General features: G+C 46.3%; 1 long non-coding RNA gene across 3 annotated transcripts; it reads right to left on the minus strand.

Moving 5' to 3' along the window:
- Positions 1–2,563: 2,563 nt before the first annotated feature.
- Positions 2,564–18,899, minus strand: LOC108393847 (uncharacterized). Of its 3 annotated transcripts, none has more exons than XR_005055040.2 (4): positions 18,770–18,899; positions 4,125–4,213; positions 3,240–3,373; positions 2,564–3,135 (listed from the first exon to the last, which is right to left on the minus strand). It is a non-coding gene; the product is annotated as an uncharacterized lncRNA (long non-coding RNA). The 3 variants fall into 3 exon arrangements; XR_001852321.3 differs by lacking the exon at positions 18,770–18,899 and adding an exon at positions 8,647–8,753; XR_012128648.1 differs by lacking the exon at positions 18,770–18,899 and adding an exon at positions 7,151–7,467.
- Positions 18,900–19,201: the final 302 nt, after the last annotated feature.

The raw sequence follows: 19,201 nt of genomic DNA on the forward strand, positions 1-19,201 counted from the left end.
TTGGATACTAGGCACTCTGGCACTTTGTACAAATTATTTCAAATTCTCAAAGCAGCTTGGAAAGGTAAGTGCAGGGACTGGGTGCCACTCTGGCTGTCTAGCATCTCCACCCTCCTTCCTTTTTCCTACCAGTTCCTTAGACCTTGCACATCCCTTGGGGAAGGCTCCCATCGGTGCAGAACCATGGAAAGAATGTGTATCACACTATAAAATGAAAGCTTAATTTTCCCTTCCCCTTTCCTCTATTGACATAGCCCATCAGACATTCTTTCCCAGGATTTTGAGCTTTGAGCTTGTGATGCAAAGAGAGACGGGGGTTCAGCTAGAACATGGGGAGCACTAAGTATGCACCAACCGGTTCCCGCGGTGGGGGCCTGCTGTGTGAGTCCTGCAGCCTGGCCCTCTGAGGCCCCACGGCTACTGCCCACTTTCCTGTCCACATTCCAAGCCTGCTCATATTCCCTTCAATTCTTTAAGCCCCCAGATCCCAAAGCTGCTCAAGGCATGCCATGTGTTATTTAAGGTAGAGTCAGTTTCTGCTGCTTTTAACAAATAATTTTTTACCCCAGTTTATAGAAAAGGTAATTGAGCTCTGGGTTAGAGCTCTTAAGCAAAACTTCCCTTCTAGAAAACTCACAAATCAAGAAATACCCAGTCCATGTGGGTCTGGGCTGGATCTGCAGGCCTGGTATCCAAAAAGAGTATGGCTCTTTGGTTTGGTTTCCTAAGTGAGCCCTGCACAACAGTTCATTTCCCAAGTTACTCATTGAGTGTGGCCAAATCCAGGCCCACAGAAGGGCAGGCAGCTTGGCATTGTGCAGACATCCCCCAGGTGGCACACAAAGTGATCTGAGTTGGAATACAGATGAATATACATATTTGAAAAATGTAGATATTGTGTGCATTTGCACACATACCTCCCCCATATTGCTGTGTGTTAGAAAAATACAAGGAGCTCATCTAACTCATGATTTCATGTGGTGTTACCCAGAAAGAGGGAAGACTTTTCAAAGTGAAAAAAAAATAATTGAATTAAAATACAATAGGAAATAAAATAGAAGTAACTGTGGTTAACCTTAGAGAAGACAAAACCCATGTGGGTGACACATGAGGGTCTGAAACTTGGGACTCCAGCAGAGTAGGAAGGAGCTCTGGAGAGAGTCTCAGGCCAGGTTCTGGTCCAGATGTGTCAGTCCTCGGGATAATCTTCTTGGTAACACCTTTTTAGTTGACGAGGATCTTTACGCTTCCTCTTACTATTGGCCACCCATCCTTTATCTGCAAGGATCAGCAAAACAAGACCAGGCAAGAGGAATATTGTCCAGTGTGTAATGACTAAATGACAGAGGCAAGTTGAGAGTTTTCTGGTTGTATAAAGGAAATTCTGGGAAGCCCATGAATCAGAAAATCAAGAGCTCTGGCTGGTGTTAACCCAAGGGCAGGGGTGAAGCATGTCCTCCCAGGATGGGAAAAGTTCAGATCTGAGCCACCTTCTGCCTATTCATTGTTTTCTTCCAACATTTATTGAAAACTTATTACCTGCTTATCAGGTGCCAGACACAGTGCTGTGTGCTGGCACTCCACAGCGGCCTAGCACCCCGTCCCTGACCTCCTAAGCAAGGCAGATGGGCACTCCGTCCTCTATGGCTCACTGGTATGGGTGCGATTGCATGGAGCCAAACAAGCAGAGGAGCACTAAGCCTTCTGTGTGGAGGTGGGGGTGCGATGGTGGGAGCAAAGGAGGGGCTGAGGGAGGCCAGGCCTAAGCCAAGCAGGAATCTGTAAGCTTCCCTCATTTAGTATTTGCCTTTGGACAGAGCAGTTAATTTAACTGGGCCTTTGTTTCATCATCTGTAAAATGGGAATAACCATACACACACACACACACACACACACACACACACACACACAGATTAAATAAGATAATGTATTAAAAGAGAAAAAGCTTAATAATGTTTGAATATATGTATACACACCCACACATACACTACGTTTCCCTTGTCTTGTCCAGTCATTCATTAATGGACATTTAGCTCATTTCCACCTCTCAGATGTTGTCAATAATGCTAGAGTGAACATGGGAGTGAGAATTATTCAGCGTCAAGAAACAAAGCAGTCCTGTCAAAAGCTACTACAGGGATGAACCTTGAGGATATTATGCTAAAAGAAGTAAGCCAGTCACAGAAGGATGAATACTGCATTATCTCACTTACATGAGGTATTTAAAATAGTCAGAAACAGAAAGTAAAAAGTGGTTGCCGGGGACTGGGAAGGGGGAAATGGGAGTTACTGTTCCGTGGGTCTAGAGTGTCAGTCGTGCAAGATGAAAACATTCCGGAGGGCAGCTGTGTAGCAAAGTGAATGCGGATAACATCACTTTACTATACACTTTCAAACTGTTAAGGGATAGTTTCATGTTGTGTTTATCATAGAAAAAGGAAAAGAGCTTAAGCAAATAGTACTGTATATGATTCTTTTAGTAAATGTATAAAAATATGGGAGGAGATTGCCTACCAATGTTTGGCAAGCAATTATTTCTAAGAAGAGAAGGAGAGAAACGGGAGTGGGGAGGGAAGGACTCCAACATATTTTAAAGTTTTAATTGTCAAAACAAATGGATCTGAAGGACAAGGGGACGAATACTGATTTATCAAATTGGAGTTAAGGAGTACATTGGGATACTATTATCATGTGTTGTGTTTGAAATATTTAATAATAATTAAGAATAAGAAGGTGCTTATATAATGCTTGAAGCGTTTAACAATAGTAATTAAGAATAAGGCAGTGCTGAGCAGAGCACTTTACACAGAGAAAGGCTCAAACAGTGGCAGCCAAACAATACAGATCAAAACGCAAAGCCTGTGCAGGGGTGCGGGAGAGGTCACCCAGTGGAGGGAGTGCACTGTGACTCTAGAAGAACTCATACATTCATGGGGCTGGAGAAGGAAGTCCATGGAGCACTCTCCTGTGCGGAGGTGACGCGAGGGCCGGCTTCCGTCCTGGAGACCCTCGTCAGTGTTCTGGCGTGGAGTAAAGCCAAGTCCCAGCTCCAAAGGCCACTCCACAGTCAGGAACTGTACAGCAAAGCAACTGGAATTCGCATCCGTTGTTGGTGAGAATGCAGTGATACAGCCACTGTGGATCACACTTTGGTAGTTTCAGATCAAGTTAAATATTCACTTATCATATGAACTAGCATTCCCATCTTAGGTAAATACCCTAGAGAAATGAAAACTTACCTTTACCCAGACTTGCACATGAATGTTTATGGCAGTCCCAGTCATATTTGCCAAGAAATGTAAATAAGCTAAATGTCTTTCACCTGGTAAATGGATGAACACATGGTGGTACATCTATTCCATGAAATGCTTCTCTGTAATAAAAATGAATAAACTACTGAAACACTCAGCAACTTGGAAGAATCTCAAAGCCTATTACTCTGAGGGAAAGAAGTCAATCCCCAAAGATTACATACTATGAGATTCTATATTTATGACATACTCTAAAAGACAAAACTACAGTGATAGAGAACTCATCGGTGATTACTAGGGACTGGGAGAGGGCATGGCTACAGAGGGATAGCAAAAGGGAGTTTTGGGGGTGTTAGAACCTGTTCTGTATCCTGATTGTGGTGGTGGTTATACATATCTAGATATTAAAATTCACAGAACTGTACACACAAAAGAGTAATTGTGTGTTGCTTTTAAAAGCAAAACTTAAAATCCCAAAAGTAACAGTACAGACATCCTTCATTTTACTATGCTTCACAGATACTGCATTGTTTACAAATTGAAGGTTTGTGGCAACCATGTATTGAGCCATTTTTCCAATAGCGTTTGCTCACTTGGTGTCTGTAGGTCCCATTTTGGTAATTCCTGCAATATTTCAAACTTTTTTATTGTTACTATATTTGTTATGGTGATCTGTGATCGGTGACTACAACTGGCTGAAAGTTTAGATGCTGGTTAGCACTTTTTAGAAACGAAGTGGTTTTTAAATAAGGTATGTACATGTACATTGTTTTCTTAGACATAGGCTATGGTACACTTCACAGACCACCGTACAGTATTGCATGCTCTGGGAAATCAACAAATTCATTTCACTTGCTTTACTGTGATACTCACTTTATTGTAGTTGTCTGGAAGCCAACCCTCTGTAGCTCCAAGGCGTGCCTGTACACTTTGAAGGTGGTCAGCCATCGCTGCTAATACTGCTGAACAGAGGAAGGAAGACTAAATGGTACAGGCAGAAGATTACACATTTCTTATAAAACATTTAGAACTTACATTCATCATCCAGGCACTCAGCCAACCAGCCAGTCACTAGGGGTTGTTCTGACCAGCACACATCCAGTAAGCATGGAAAATATAACATGATGTATACGAAAAATGGAGAAAAAATGACAAAGTGTGATGAATATCAACAAAGAAGCACTCCAATGACTGAAAGAAAAGCTTCTACAGTAGTTTCTAAAGCTTCTAAAGAGTTTGCCAGATTCATATCAAATCCAAAAGGTTTCAATTATTCTTCCCATTGGCTATACCCATGCAGCTATTTGCACACTGGCACAAAATATTTATTTGGCATATAAGAAAAATATATAGTAGTTCTGTTACTTTGTATATGCCTCATAAAACATGACCTATCTGTCTTCAACTCCAATTCAGTTTATGTGAAATGCAAGTCTATGCACATATATTGGGAAATGGAGAATTTCGGTTTCATTATGTGAATCTAATGTCCCTCATTATGGGGATAATTAGCAAAAGAGGGAACTGAGAGATGAGAGTGGAGACAGGTCAGCAGAGGAAGAGGAATAGGAAGAATGGAGGTTTATTTCTTCTTCTTACTTATTTCTCTTTGTTTATTGCACTGAAGCCCTAGAAAAGATGGAGAAACAGGCCAGAGAAGCTGGCCTTCAGGCAGTGAGTGTGTGGGGCACTGGTCATGTGTGCTGGGTGAGATGTTGCCATGGCAGAGCCAAGAACTATAATCCTGGACACTGGCAAGGGGCCTAGAGAAATGCCTATTCAGTATACAAACCAATAGATTGGACAGCCCATGTTTATTGCCTTTCCATGACTGAGAGTGTTTTGTGATTTGGGGACCCCAGTTGGGCCCAGAAAACAGAACCCAGAAGGTGTATACAGTCGACATTTGAGATGAGGACCAGACAAAGCACAGAAACAACATTCCTTCATAGGTGTGTCACCTGCCGTAAAATGAAATAAGTTTGCAAATTTATTTTGAGATGTATAAAAAATGTGTATTGATGGATAGCTAGAGGGATGGCTAGATATATATTGGTAGGTAAAGATATAATAAAAATAGATTTAGGCCCTCAAGGAGGTGGAACAGAACTCCCCACTATGTGTGGGTTGAACATGGTGACTTCCTTCCAAGTACATGTGGAAAGGAAGGAAAAAGAAGAACTTTACAGCAGAGAAACATGACAAACTCTACCTAAACTAGGTGGCCAAGACCATCATCAGTGGTGATAGGACATGTTGATAGTGTATCACTTAATATGACGTGACATGAATGGCATTTTGCCTCTGGTCTTTCTTCCAGAAACTCATTGCCCAATCTAATCATGAGAAAACCATTGTATTCACAATAGGCAACAACCTAGTGTCTGTCTGCAGATGAATGGATAAAGAAGATGTGGTATATAGATACAATGGAATGTTACTCAGCCTCGAGAAAGGAGGAAATCCTGCCATTTGTGACAACATGAATGGAACTAGGGGGCATTATGCTAAGTGAAATTAAGTCAGAGAAAGACACATACTGTATGATTTCACTTACATGTGAATTCTGCAAAAGCCAAACTCATAGAAACAGAGACTAAAATGGCAGTTGCCAGGGATTAGGGTAAATGGGAAGATACTGCTCAGAGGGTATAATCTTCCAGCTATAAAATCAGTAAGTTCTAGAGATCTAAAGCACAGCATGGTGATAATAGTTAACAATACTGTATCATATAATTGAAAAGTTGCTAAGAGAGTAGATCTTAAATGATAAATATGTGAGGTAATAGAAGTGTTAATTTACACAATTGTGATAATCATTTCACAGTATATAAGTGTATCAAATCATCATGTGCACCTTAAACTTACACAATATCATAGGTCATTTATATCTCAATAAAGCTGGAAAAAATAAATTATAAATGATTTTTTAAAAAGAAAAGAAAATCATCAGACAAATCCCAATTGAGGGACATTCTACAAAATAGCTGACCATTATTTCTCAAACTATCCAGATCATCAAAAACATGGGAAGTCTAAGAAAACGTCACAGCCAAAAGAAGCCTAAAGAGGAAGGACAGTAAAATGAAATGTGGAATCCTGGATGGGATTAAAAAATAAGGACATCTGGAAAAAGTGCCAACTTTAGCTAATAATAATAATGCATCAATATTAGTTCACTAATTGTGACAAATGTGCTTTACTAACGTATGATATTAATATTAAAGGAAACTGGGTTCATGGGACTCTGCTCTCTCCTCACAATTTTTCTGTTATTCTAAAACTATTCTAAAATTAAAAGTCTATTTAAATAAACAAACTTAGTAAAATGTTAATGGCAGAACCCAGGTGGTGGACGTATTGGTGTGCACTGTAAAATTCTCAACTTTGTTGCATGTTTGAAATTATTCATAGTTTAAAAAACTAATTGGTAAGCATTTTGTTAAACTACAGAGTGGGGAGAGCGCTGGCTCAAGCAGTTAGCAAGCAAACAAAGGACTGTAAATTAAAATGAACTGTGTGGCACTAATAAAGACGTGCAAATTGCCTCCGAGCTTGTCCGGACTTGGTATGCTGTGTTCATTGCTTTATATTATTCAATGTAAAATAATTTGTAAGGATATTAATAACTTCACCATCAACTTTGGTTCCCGCAACTCTGGTTTTCCCCTTGAGATTTTGTTTCTTAATCATAATTTCTCTTAAACGTCCCGCAGTTGTAGAAATGCTCTATATTTATATATTTCTGCAGATGACCTATTGTCGTACTTGACAGAAAGAAACTGAGGCTATCAGGCATAACCCCCACTTCCTGTGCTCCTTCCTCCATAGTTACTTATAACCTTCCCACTTTTGCCCCTTCCTTCCAGACTCAGAGCTCCTCAAAGCTCACTCCTCACCTGGTCCTTGACCCTCTCCTTCCTAATTCTTCCCGGACATTCACATTTTTCCATCAATTTTTATTGCTTTCCAAAGTCTTCTAATCTTCTGCACCAACTCTTCCCAAGAGCCTGTGAATTCTATGTTTAAGAAACCCATGTCCTCCAGAAGCAAAACAAATCAAGCAGCACAAAGTTCTCAGTCTCTGCCTCTTCTTCCCATGGCCAAGACTCCCCCGAGGACAGTCTACACTTGCTGTCTGCACACACGCTCACTCCTCAGAGTCCAGCTCTGCACTGAGCCACCTGTCAAGCTCCCCGGTGACTTCCCAAAGCCCACACCAGCAGTCTCAACTCCCAGCAGCAGGGGACACTCGTGACCAAGTACCTGCTGGACATTCTCCCCTCTTCCGGCTTCCAGAACTCACTCTCTCCTCCCACCCCTGTGGCTGAGCCTTGTCAGCCTTTCTTGGTGGTTCCTCTTCCTCTGGTCACCCTGATAAATACCAAAGCTCAGTCCTCGGCCTTCTTATCAGGCCTGCACACTCTTCCTGCGTGATTCACCCCCTTCCAAGGCCTCCATTACTCTGATGACTCCCAGATCTGAACCATAACACCAGTCAGCCACGTGATGCCAAGAGCTGGTCAGTAACTTGTTTTGAGGACCTACTACATGCTAGGCACTTTTTAAGAACTTTCTGTATGTTGTCTCATCTGATCTTTACAACCACCCTAGGAAGGTGGTATTAATAATTAATTGTTACATTAATAATAATATTATAGATATTATTTATTAATTAAAATGGCAATTAATCCCATTTTGACAAGTGCAGAGAGATCAAACCACTTGCTCCAGTTCACACAGCTTGAAGCCAGTATTTAACCCTGACCCACACTCTGCCCACCACACCACGCTGCTGGCAGAACAGCTCCACCTGGAAACTCTGCATCCGCCTCAAACTCAACACGCCCCAAATGGAACTTACAATCATTTTCCCAAAATTCTTCTCTCTATATTTCCAGAAAAGGATCCATGCTTGGGGGGCCTGAAGCTTCTATAATTGGGCAAAGAGGGGCTATTTAAGAATAATGAAGGAAAATAGTGAAGGCAAAATCAGGTTCAGGGTCTTCAAAGTGGCCCATGAAAGTGAAGGATCCCCACCCATAACTTCGTTAGCCTCATGGCGAACCTCCATCCTCTGTACCCTGTGTGTCTCCGCGACTAGCGTCTAGTCCCTCTCGCTGGAGCCCCGGGGGCCTTCCTCTCCTTCAGCTCCCTCCCGCAGCCCTTCCTCATCCGTGCGGAATCAGGGATACCGTCCCACCACATCTCTCTTCCTCAGATCCCCGGGCTCTCTCCTGACCTCCTCATATAACCAGCTTCCCAGAGTCCAGTCCTGAGCATCTTCTGCTTAGTCTGGACTTGCCCTGGCCCATTTCTGTGCTGCCGCAGGGTGAGCTTCTGTGACTTCCCATTGTCCTCTGGCTGAGGTCCAGAGTCCTTAGTCTAGCCTTACCTAGCTCTGGTCAACCACGCCAGACTTTCTTCTCCATGCTCTCCTTAGTTCCCTCTTGAACCAATGAGTCTTGAGTGCTATCATCAATGCAGCAACAGAGTACTAGAGGGGAAACGCTGGCTCTGCAGCAGCGAACGGCCCAAGACCTTTCATCACATTCCACCACACCAAACAGCCGCGGTTTCCAGGCAGTGTAGGACTCTGCTCGGCCTCTCTGCCTTTTCCTGGACTCCAGGGAAGGTTCTTAAATTCACTGATCACCTAACTAATTGCCATTTATCCTTCATGACTCAGTCAGTAGGTCACTTCCTTACAGAACATTTCCTGATTATCCACTAGTAAAAATGGATCCCTCCCTCCTTTCTCCCCTACATGTGCTTCTTTCTTCCCCCAGAACATCTACTCTACCTGACTACAAGACCTCTCTCACTTCCCAGTGAACTCCTTGAGTAAAGAGATAGCATTTTATTCACCTCTATGTCCCCACTGGGGCCTGGTACTTAGGAGACTTCATCTATCCATCCACCCAGCCAGCCAGCATATCCACTCATCCATTCAGTTAATATTTCTGAACATCCCCGGCATGCTAGCCATTTTTTTAACTCTGTGAATACAGAGAAGAACAAGACAGATGAGGGCCTTGCTTTCACTAATCCTACATCTAGTGGGGCTGCAGACAATGGAAATGAAAGGAGCAAGTAAGCAAGATAGGTGAGTGAGACAGGCTGCTAAGTGAATTAACCAGGATGGTGTCACAGAGGGATGGTAAGGTCACATTGTGAGAAGGGGCTGTTTGTGATGAGACTCAAATGATGAAAAAGAAACAGCCAAGCAAAGAGGGGCAGAAAATCCTGATGTGGGAGTGAGCCTTGCAGGTGGGAGGAACAGAAGCAAACAGAATGAGCATGGTAGGGTGGGAGATGAGGTTGGAATGGTTCACAGGGATGGGATTGCGCAGTGTCTTGCGGGCCACGGAGAGGAGTCTGGATGTCATTCCAAGTGAATTGAGGCATATGTAACTGTTGAGTGCATGGAGTGAGTCACTGAATACATAAACACATTGCGTGTGTGTTGTTTCACATTTAGCTTGTCTGTGGCATGTCCCTGCACTGAGCTCTCAGCACCATCTTTACCTGGTCCTTTCCTCTGACCACCTGATGTCAGCAACACAACCTTTGTCTTGAGCTCCAGGCTTATGAATGTTGGACAAACAGACAGCCAGGCCCCACCTCAGAGTCAGGGCAGAGGAACAGAGAGCAGCTTTGCCTGCAAACAGCCCAGGGCCAGCCCTCACCTCCTGGTGCAGGCCTGATTATCCTGCCATGGCTCAGAGTCCTGGGTGAACAGTGATCGTGGACAAGGGGTGGAGGGGAGAGCAGGAGACAATATGAGAACTTGAAAAACACAGAAGTTTGGCAATAGTCAGGCAAGAGTTGGAATCCCTTCTTAACATTCGTCTCTATATGTATGACCTTAGACAAGTCACTTCACCTCCCAGCCTCAGTTTCCCCATCGTAACCTGGGGACACAGTTACCTATGTCATTAGGTTTTGGGAAAAGATGAGTTAAGACAGTTTCATAAAAATAATAGGTTTTGACAACCCTTATTTTTATTTGCCCTCCTTTTCTTGTTTTAAATAAACAATGCCCTTTTTGCCTAAAAGTTAATTCGTACCATTAGAAAGCACCTTTGTTCTTCATTCCTATTGTACCAAAGTGAGAAAATCATGTGGTGAGTCTCAGTTCCCCATTTTGTTTATATCCAAGATGATGTTTCCTTTTTGTGACAATGACAAAAAATGTAAAACATAAACTAAGACAGCTTCCCTACTCATTTCCTCAAGATCCAGCGTGACCATCCCAACTGCCCCAGAGGCAGAGCTGTGACAGGTTGCAGAAGGCACTGTGGCCTCTCTCTATGGCTATCGAAGCCCAGGAGGATGGGAGAGCTGGAACTCCAGGGGAGCGGGCATCTGACTAAGCCTCTGAGGGCCTCCTTGACTGCACCTTATAAATGCCCTTCCCTTTCCCACTTTGAGCAGGTACCTCACCTTGCTGTGGCTGCATTATTTTTATTTTCATTTAGTACTTTATTTTCTCTCTTTTAAAAAAATGTGCAGATAGATTCTGGGTCACACCGCACCATCTAGGGAGGGAGTTTGATGGTTCTGAAAGCTTTGGTCCTGGGACGGCTCAGCTCAGAACGTTGCTGTGTTTTCCTGTTTTCCTGGAGGCCAACTGTGGAAGACACATACGTGTACACTCGCACTCACACACATCCCCTGGCCCCAGTTCCACCCCGCCCCCCAGCCCCCAACCCCAGGAAGTGGATTTCTCAACCAGCAGGGCTGGCTATGAGTCACAGCCAATTCCGTTTTGTTTTGGGGCAGAAGACTTCTCTCTCACTCTTGGGGCTGAAAGGAGTTCCTGAGAAGGTGATGTGGTCCTGACCTCGAGGGAAATTCCCACGTCTGTATGAGCACTTGGAAAGGCCTCTTGGAAAGAGACCTCTTGCTCAGCTGTCTGGAGGGACAAGGATGCCCTTGTTCTGGGTAAAGGCCCATGTTCCGGGTCTCTGGCTAATGTCTGTAGCTGGTGCTGCAGGGTGGCATGCGGACAGTGGGGGAACTACAAAAAAGAAGCTTAATGTAACTTGCATGGGCTCTTCAAAGGAGTCTGCCCACAGTCGCTCAGTTTGTGTGTGGGGAGGGCAGGGTGGGGGATGGGTGTGCATGTGCACACTCAAACTTATGTGCAAAGGGAAGGGATGGCCTGGGAAACCAAGGCCGTTCATGTCTGGCACCACAGCCAGTGACGGGAACTTTCAAACTCTCCTTCCCCAGGAACTGCTGCCTCTGGGCAGATAATAAAGGAGGACCCCCTAGCATATTCCCAGCGCTGCTTGCCATCTGCCTTCCACCTAGCCCTGCATGCCCACCTCAGTCCAGGAGGGTAGAGGGTGAGGTCTGCTGCTCCTGTAATCTCCTTGTCTCTCAGATCAGTGCAGGCTAAGCAAAGAAGTGGGGTAGAGACTCTGTCTCCCTTAAGGTGTCATGGTGGCAGGAGGGGAAGGGGCTTCCTGGGGAGGTGGGGAGAGGCCTCCCCCTGAATCCATGATGGTTTTCCTCCATCTCCTTGAGGATGAGGAAGCTGAGTCTTCAGGAAGGCGTCTTCTGTTTTCTTTCCTTTCTCAGGTGGAAATCATGCTTCCCTGTCTGTGGGGTCCCCCTGCAGCCCACCTGCCGTCCCCAGAAGGGATAGAGAGGAGAGAGACAAGCCGAAGAAAGCCAGTGGGCTGTGGAAGTGCCGTTGCTCTACTGTGAGCCCTGCCCTGGGGGCCAGCTCTGCCTTTGGCCCTTCTGTCCAGGTCGCTCGGAGGCTGCCATGGGGCCTTTTGGGTGGTCAGCGAGGCCTGTTCAACACCCCATGGGCCCAGCGCCTATCTCAGACACAGAGGGCTGGCTGCTGCTGGCCATGATGCCCAGCATGTATAAGCATCAATCTCAGACAATAGATCCACACAAAAAGTCCCTGGCCAGCCAAACCACAGGAAGAAGAAAAGTTCAGATAGTCATTCAGTAACAGGAGACACTTCACTGAACCCAGAGATGAGGCAGACACCTACGCCTGACTTTTAGGAGAAAAGGGAACATGACAAACAGATATTCTTAGGAACGTTGATCAGAAAAGAAAACGTTTTACAGCATGCATGCTGGGGTGGGTACACATCAGGCCATTCTGAGTTGAGTCCTGGTCACTGGTTTCCCCAAGCCAGTGCCAAGAGTCCATGATGGCCTCGGCTCCACCAGTCAGGCTGTGATGCCTCAGAAAGTTTCCTCCCCTCCCAAGGAGTGGAACTAACAAAGAATCAGGTAACCTGAAGCCCAGGAAATGTGAGACCCTGTTTAACCGAGATTTGAGCACGCTTCCTCCTGCAGAGGGCAGAGCGGCATCGCTCTTTCCCCTACCCACCTCCAGGTCCGCAACTAGACGAAATGCTGTTTAACAAAAATGTGGCTTTTCTTCAGGGGTGACAAAGCTAAAAACTGATTAGCTTTGGAAGCCTCAGCAGGCCTAGGTGATACCAAGACCCTGACACTCCTGCTTCAAGCGTCCACACTGTGGATCTGCCAGGGGATAACACGGGGTGCACAGGATGGGGGGTGGGGGTGGGCTTTCCTCCTCCCTTATAAGGTGAGGCAGGAGAAAGGGCAAGAGGCTTCTCCTGAACCCTTCATCAACCCCCTTGCCCCGTTTGGATCCTATCCTGCTGCCCTTGCCTGCTAAGATCACTGCCTCACCACACAGCTTTTCTTCTTTCAGCAAGGCAGGCTCTGGGTGTGGCTCATAGTGGGACCCCCAAACGGAAAAGAACAAGAATCAAGTCATGGTGTTCACTCCTTAGGAAATGCTCAGTTTGCCTGGAAAGCTGCAGAAGCCCAGATGCATTGGCCACACAAAGCTAAATCAGCAGAACAGGTTTACACTTGGAGGCCAGTTCAGTTCTGCCAGTGTGAAGGAAGAGGATGTAGAATGTGGCGTTTCAGTTCCTGGGGCTTAGGGAGCTCTGAAACTCCCTCTCCCCCCGCCCTTGCTCCACCACTGCTGAAGCCTTCTGCTAGGATGGGAGAGGAATCTGAGTTCCCCGGGGCTTCAGTTTATCTGTCAGTGAAATGGAAAACCTAATTTTAAACTTTACTTACAGTATGAGAGAGTTTGTTTGTGACTCTCATGGGCCTTTCTGCAGCCTCTCTTTGCCTAGGTCACCCTCCCCACTTCTCCCCTGCCTTCTGCTTGTTCTTTCTCTTCCCTTCCCCCTCTTTGTCCTCTATTCCTCTGGCCTCTTTGCTCTCTCTGACCCCACCAGACTGGAAGATGAAGGTTGTGCCTCTTGCAAGCTAAGACGTTTTGCTTTGCAGAAACACAGTCAATTTACAATCCTGCCCTTCCCAGCTGGGGACAATGTTTATTTGTATTTGAGGTAAGAGGAGAGAGGCTGAGCTGAGAGTTGCTGAGGCCAGGAGAAATTACAATGATACATAAAAGCGTTGGCCCTCACGGAGGCGCTGAGCTGGGGCTGGGCCCGGGCCGCAGAGCTCCGAGTGGAGGGGTTTGGGAGGGAAGTGTCGGAAACAAGGAGGTCTGAGCTCCCTCCTGATTTCAGGGATCAGCTTACTCGGTGTTCCCAAGCCGAGAAATAGAGGCAGAAGCACAGAGGGAAAGAGGAGGCAGAGCAACACGCAGAGACAGAGATGGGGGAGTCCAACAGTTGAAAGGGAAAGTGTGACAGTTCTTGAATGTTTTAAAAATCACAAATTAGATTTGAAGAGAGGGAAAGGGTTTAACAGAGAGTTTTCCTTCCTTACTAGTAAATAAAAAGCCCCCTCAGCAGGTAACTGGCAACCAAGGAAGGTTCTATCTCTAAGAACCAGGGTGAGTTAGGCAGCAAGATCCCAGGCCTTTGTTTCTGACCTACAGGACATCTTGTGCTGTCTGCATCCTTCTGGGGTGCAGGGGCTTGAGAAGCACAGTAGCCCAGACATGAAGCTTGTCCTGGGGGACGTGGGGTTGATCTGTCTCGGGTCCCTCAAGTCTCCCTCCCTGTCCCCTGGGTATCCATGTCCTACTGCCAACCAAAGCTGGAGGTGATGTGTCACAGGGTCACGGGGCAGGAGCAGGATAATGTAGTGCCCATTGGAAGCCTGGATCTGCTGTTTATGAGATGTGTGGGTGCATCAAGTTTCCTAATCTCTCTGAGGAGCCCTGGTTTTCCTGTCTAGAAAATGGAGTGTTACTATCTCCCAGAATAATTATACAAGTTGTTGTAGTATTAGCATACCATTAAACAAGGAAACCATAATGGTATCTGCTCATAACTGACATGTACTGAGCACGGAGCTGGGTCTGTTTTATATTCATGATCCCATTTAGTCCTCACATCATCTCTACCAGATGAGGACAACGAAGCATTCTTATTTTTTCTATAACACTTAGAAAAGCAAAGCTGAAAGTTACTGCTGACAAGTTGGCTCCAAACCTTTTCCCATTGGCAACCACATACTGTAGGTGACCAAAGAAACATGGGCATCCTCTGCTTCCTCCACCCGTCAATGTTTTGGTTTTCTGTTTGATCAGGCCCATTGCCTGCAGCCAAGCCCAGCTCTGCGGAGGTACAGAGCCTTGGAGGAGCAGCTCGGCTGGGCACAGGGTAGAGCACCCAAGGCCCCACTCCATCAGCCAACAGCTGGCTGAGGCATCTTGGGCAAAGTCCTCTGTCTCTCTGAGGTCTCTGGTCCCTTGTCTCTAAATGGGTGTGTGGGTGATGCTATGGGTCCTCCCACCCAGACCAGCTGTCCCAAGGACCCAGGGCAGGGAGGTGGCATTGCTAGTCCAGAGAAGCCCCAGCCCACAGGACAGGCAGCATTTACTTCTCCTCTCTCAGCCCCACCGGGAGCCTTGTTTCAGCCCTTTAAGCACAAGGGAAAAGACAGGCCAGGTCAGGCTATGGCTGCATCCAGACTTTGGTAGGAGATCACACAACTGGAATTTACTCAAATCTTGGATTTCAGCCTACACTCCATTGGAAAGCAGTCAAATTTCAGATGAAAACCCAGGCTAAGGGGACTTCAAGTCCCTGTCCTGTCCCTTACTAGCTATGTGACCTTGGGCAAGTCACTGTCTTTCTGAAACTTAGTTTCCTCATCTGTAAAATGGGAATAAAATTAGTGTTCCCTCCAAGGGTGGGTGTAAGACAAGGCTTAGAGAGCACCTGGCCCAGCCTCCGGCACTCAGCAAAAGCTTAGCCTCCCTGCTGCTCATGCACCTTTGAGGAGACCAAGGGCTTTTCTCACCTGTCCTCCCCTGAGCGGGGTCCTTGCCCCACCACCACTGCCTGTAGCCAAGGCAAGTGCTACTTGCAGGGTGCATGAAACAGCATTTTAAAAAGGCTCCGTGCTGCTCATGGATTTTCTATTTAAATTTACTGATTCCCTAATTATAATCTGTGCAAGAAAGAAACATCAAGGACCAGCAGGGGTTGTTGGGGAGCAATTACTTGACAGTTTACTTTTTTCCAATGGAAACAAAGGGGAGAAGAAGGAGGGGACGCTTGGAGTTCAGATGCCCCCATCCTGCCTTAACTGGGCTCAGTGTTCCCTGCTAATCCAGGTGACTGCTGGGGCTGACTCAGCACTTCACTTGGAGGGCAGGCCACCGGGCTGGGGCTTGGGAAGCAACGGGGACTGGGGAGCCACAGTGGGTGGGAAACTTGTCTGTAGTCTGACATCTCTGAAAAGCCAAAACCGGGCCTGCTCTCCCTTTCCCTCCTGGTTAACATCTAACCCTAAGCTACATACCTGTTCAGTAGATCTTTCCTTTTTCTTTCCAAATTTCCAAAAGTAGAAAGAACACTTGCACAGAATTATCCATGGTACTTGTCAAAGATTCAGGCCCCAAAGTTTTAGTCTGGACCTACAGAATCAGCATCTGCCAGCTGGGCATGGGCACTGGTAACTGCACTTAGCTAGTGGCCTGGGAGATTCAGAGGTTTTGCTGACAGCTGAGATCCCTGGGGCTGGGTTATAAACTCTATCCTGTGGCAGCAACATGCAAAGCTGGGCTCGGTGTCCAACGGTCAGTGACTGGTCATTGCATCCTCAGGCAGTTCAGCTCATCACCTCTAGGATGTCTGTGGTCATAGGTTTCGGAAGTGAGTGACACATGCAGAAGAGGTGGCTGGAGACTTGCCTCATCTTCTGAACAAAATCACCAGCACACTTCATCATCATTTGCAGAGCATCGGATCCAGGAGGACTTTAAGCAAGCAATTTCTAAGCATAAGAGCAAAGCTGTAGAGTCAGACTACTTGGGCTTAAAATTCTGCTTCACCAACACTACCAGCAAAGCAACTTTGGACTGTGTAGTGCTTCTCTGTGCCTCCGTTTCCTCAACTGTAAAAATAAGACAATAAAGGATTGTCCTCCAGGGAGGGTAACTCTAGACATTCACAAACACCTGTGTGTGTGCACACACATGCACACCCACAAACATACACACTGCACGTCCCAAAGGTCATATGCCAAAGGGGGCATGCACGTATGCCCCCACATGGGAACTGCTAATAGCTGCTATTGTTGAAGGTTTAGTGCATATTGAGCACAGTGCCAAGTGCTATACCTGGATTTTCTCATTTAACCCTCACCACCACACTGACAGGTAAGTCTGGTTTTGTCCCATTTTACAGAGGAGAGAACTGAGACTGAAAGAGATGAAGGAACTGGTGCAAGGTTAAAGGAGCAGAAAGGTTGGAGCCACTGGTTTATCATAAAGTATTGGCTGTTTTCTGTGTGCCAGGCTCTATTTCAGGCACCAGGGATTTTGTGGTACGTAAGCTAGACAAGGCTCCTGGTCTTTTGGCAGTCATGCCTAGGAGGAGATCTGGAAACAGAATCATCTGACTCCAGAGCCCACAGGTTTGAGCACCTGCCTCCTTGGTGGGTGCTGGGGGTATCGTCATTGTCAAGGATACAGCTGAGCCTCCCCCATCTGTCCCTGTGCCTGGGTCCCTGAGGCACTGTATGTCGTGGGACTTGCAAGTTGAGGGTAGAATACAGACCACTAGGTTCAGGGTGGGGGTTGTAGAGTCTCACAAACTGTGAGTAGAAACAGCACTCATTTTACAATCAGATCTAGCCTTTGCTGCCTGAAATTCCCAAAAACATTTTCCAAATTCAGCTGAGACCTTCCCATCACAAGGAGGAAGACTGCCTCTTCCGGGCACTCCACCCCACATCTGCAGAAGGGAGGCCACCCCTGGCCAGGTGGGCTGCAGAAGCAGAGTGGGAAGATGGGCACCCTCTACTGAGACAGTGGGGGCAGTGCAGAAAGCACCTGGGTCCTGGGCACAGAGCAGCCTCGGCAGGAGTTCTCCCCTTGGAGAAGGTGATGGGGTTGGGTGAGTCCTAGGCAAAAATGGCCCGCCCTGTGGCTGCCAAGTACAGCAGCAACTCCCCAGCAGAGCCACCTGCCTAACCCTTCTGAGGTCTTTGCGTCTGAACCTGAACTTTCCCCAGCTGTGCATATACAGATCCCTGGGGTCCGGCAGCATGTAGCCTGCCTCAGGCCTCCCTCTGGAGGCAGCCTCCCCACCATCCTCTTTGCCACACCAAACAAGCACTGCTTCTTCTGCTGGGCCTGATGGGCTGGGCTGGCTCCTGGCTGCTGGTTGCTTGCCCCAACCCCACACCAGAAGGGGTGGGCATTCGTGGGCTGTGACAGAGATTGGTTCTGAGCCCCATTTCCAGGCTCTGCTTTGCCTCCTGGAAGCCACCCCATAGTATTTTTGGAGCCACTTAGCATCCTAACGATTAGCAGACTACTGCAACCAGATGCCTGGGCTCTGCTGAGTCAGCAGAGGTCCCAGCAGCAGTGGGGAGCAGACCCTGGACAGTGTCACCTTGAATCAGGAGCATGACCTTTCAGGGATACAGTCTCCTTGTCTAAAAATTGAAACAAAATGCTTACGTTAAAAGGTACAAAATAGGGGAAAGCACTTTGGAAAGTATAAGGCACAAGCTGATCTTCACCTTTCTATTTTGTTTGAAACCAAGATGTCAACTGAGATGCCTTATCCTTTAAGACTCATTTTGCCTGAATGTCCCCCCACCAAGTAGTGGGCCCCTTTCTCCCCCAATTTCTGCGATTATGTGGATGCTGTATGGACCAGTACAGATAGTTCCCAATTACCTGGCCTCTGGGCACCTGCCTCCCCTGCAGCAGGCCACTTTAGGGACCTGCTTGGTTTCCTGTGCACCCTGGTCTATCCTACCATCAAGGCCATCTGAATTTGTGATTTAATCCCTTCTCCTAATTTCACTTAAAAAAATCTGACTCAAGGAAGTGAGACTCAAGTAATTCTAGACTCCAGGTAATCATATGGGATCAGAACACCCTGGGGTCTCCAGTTCTTCATCTGTTGATTGGCTCTATTGTCAACATTATAACAATAACAATAGCAACTGCAAATAATAATAGCTGTCTTTATTGGAGCACATATTGTGTACCAGGTCTTCACATACATTTTTCATTGAATGCACCAATTATATGATATGGGTACTATTATTACCTTCACTTTACAGATGGGGAAACTGAGACATAAGAAGTTTCCTTTGTCTGAAGTCACATTGGTAAGAGTTGTAGGAACTGGGTGTTAAACCATCATGGCCTCTTAACCAGTACTCCACGTTATGCTTGTGTACCTGTTTGCAAGTTAGAAATGAAAATTCATGTGTTATTTCATTAACTTCACCAGGATATACCCAGCCTAGAAGGTATTTCACAAAGACAAGAAACTGAGGCTTAAACAGGGAAAGGGGTCTTTCTGCCCTTCTGTTGCCCACAGGAATGTGAGGATGACGTAAATGCAGAAGGTATTGACATTCTGCAGCAGAGAGGTGACCTGGGGGCAAGGATGGCAGGGGGTGTATACTGGAGGGGACAGACACTCCCCTTCATAGAGCAAGCTTACAGGCTCAGTGGGGAAAAAATGGCACAAGTC

Source organism: Manis javanica, chromosome 1 (genome assembly GCF_040802235.1).
Source record: "Manis javanica isolate MJ-LG chromosome 1, MJ_LKY, whole genome shotgun sequence".
NCBI classification, from domain to species: Eukaryota; Metazoa; Chordata; class Mammalia; order Pholidota; family Manidae; genus Manis; species Manis javanica.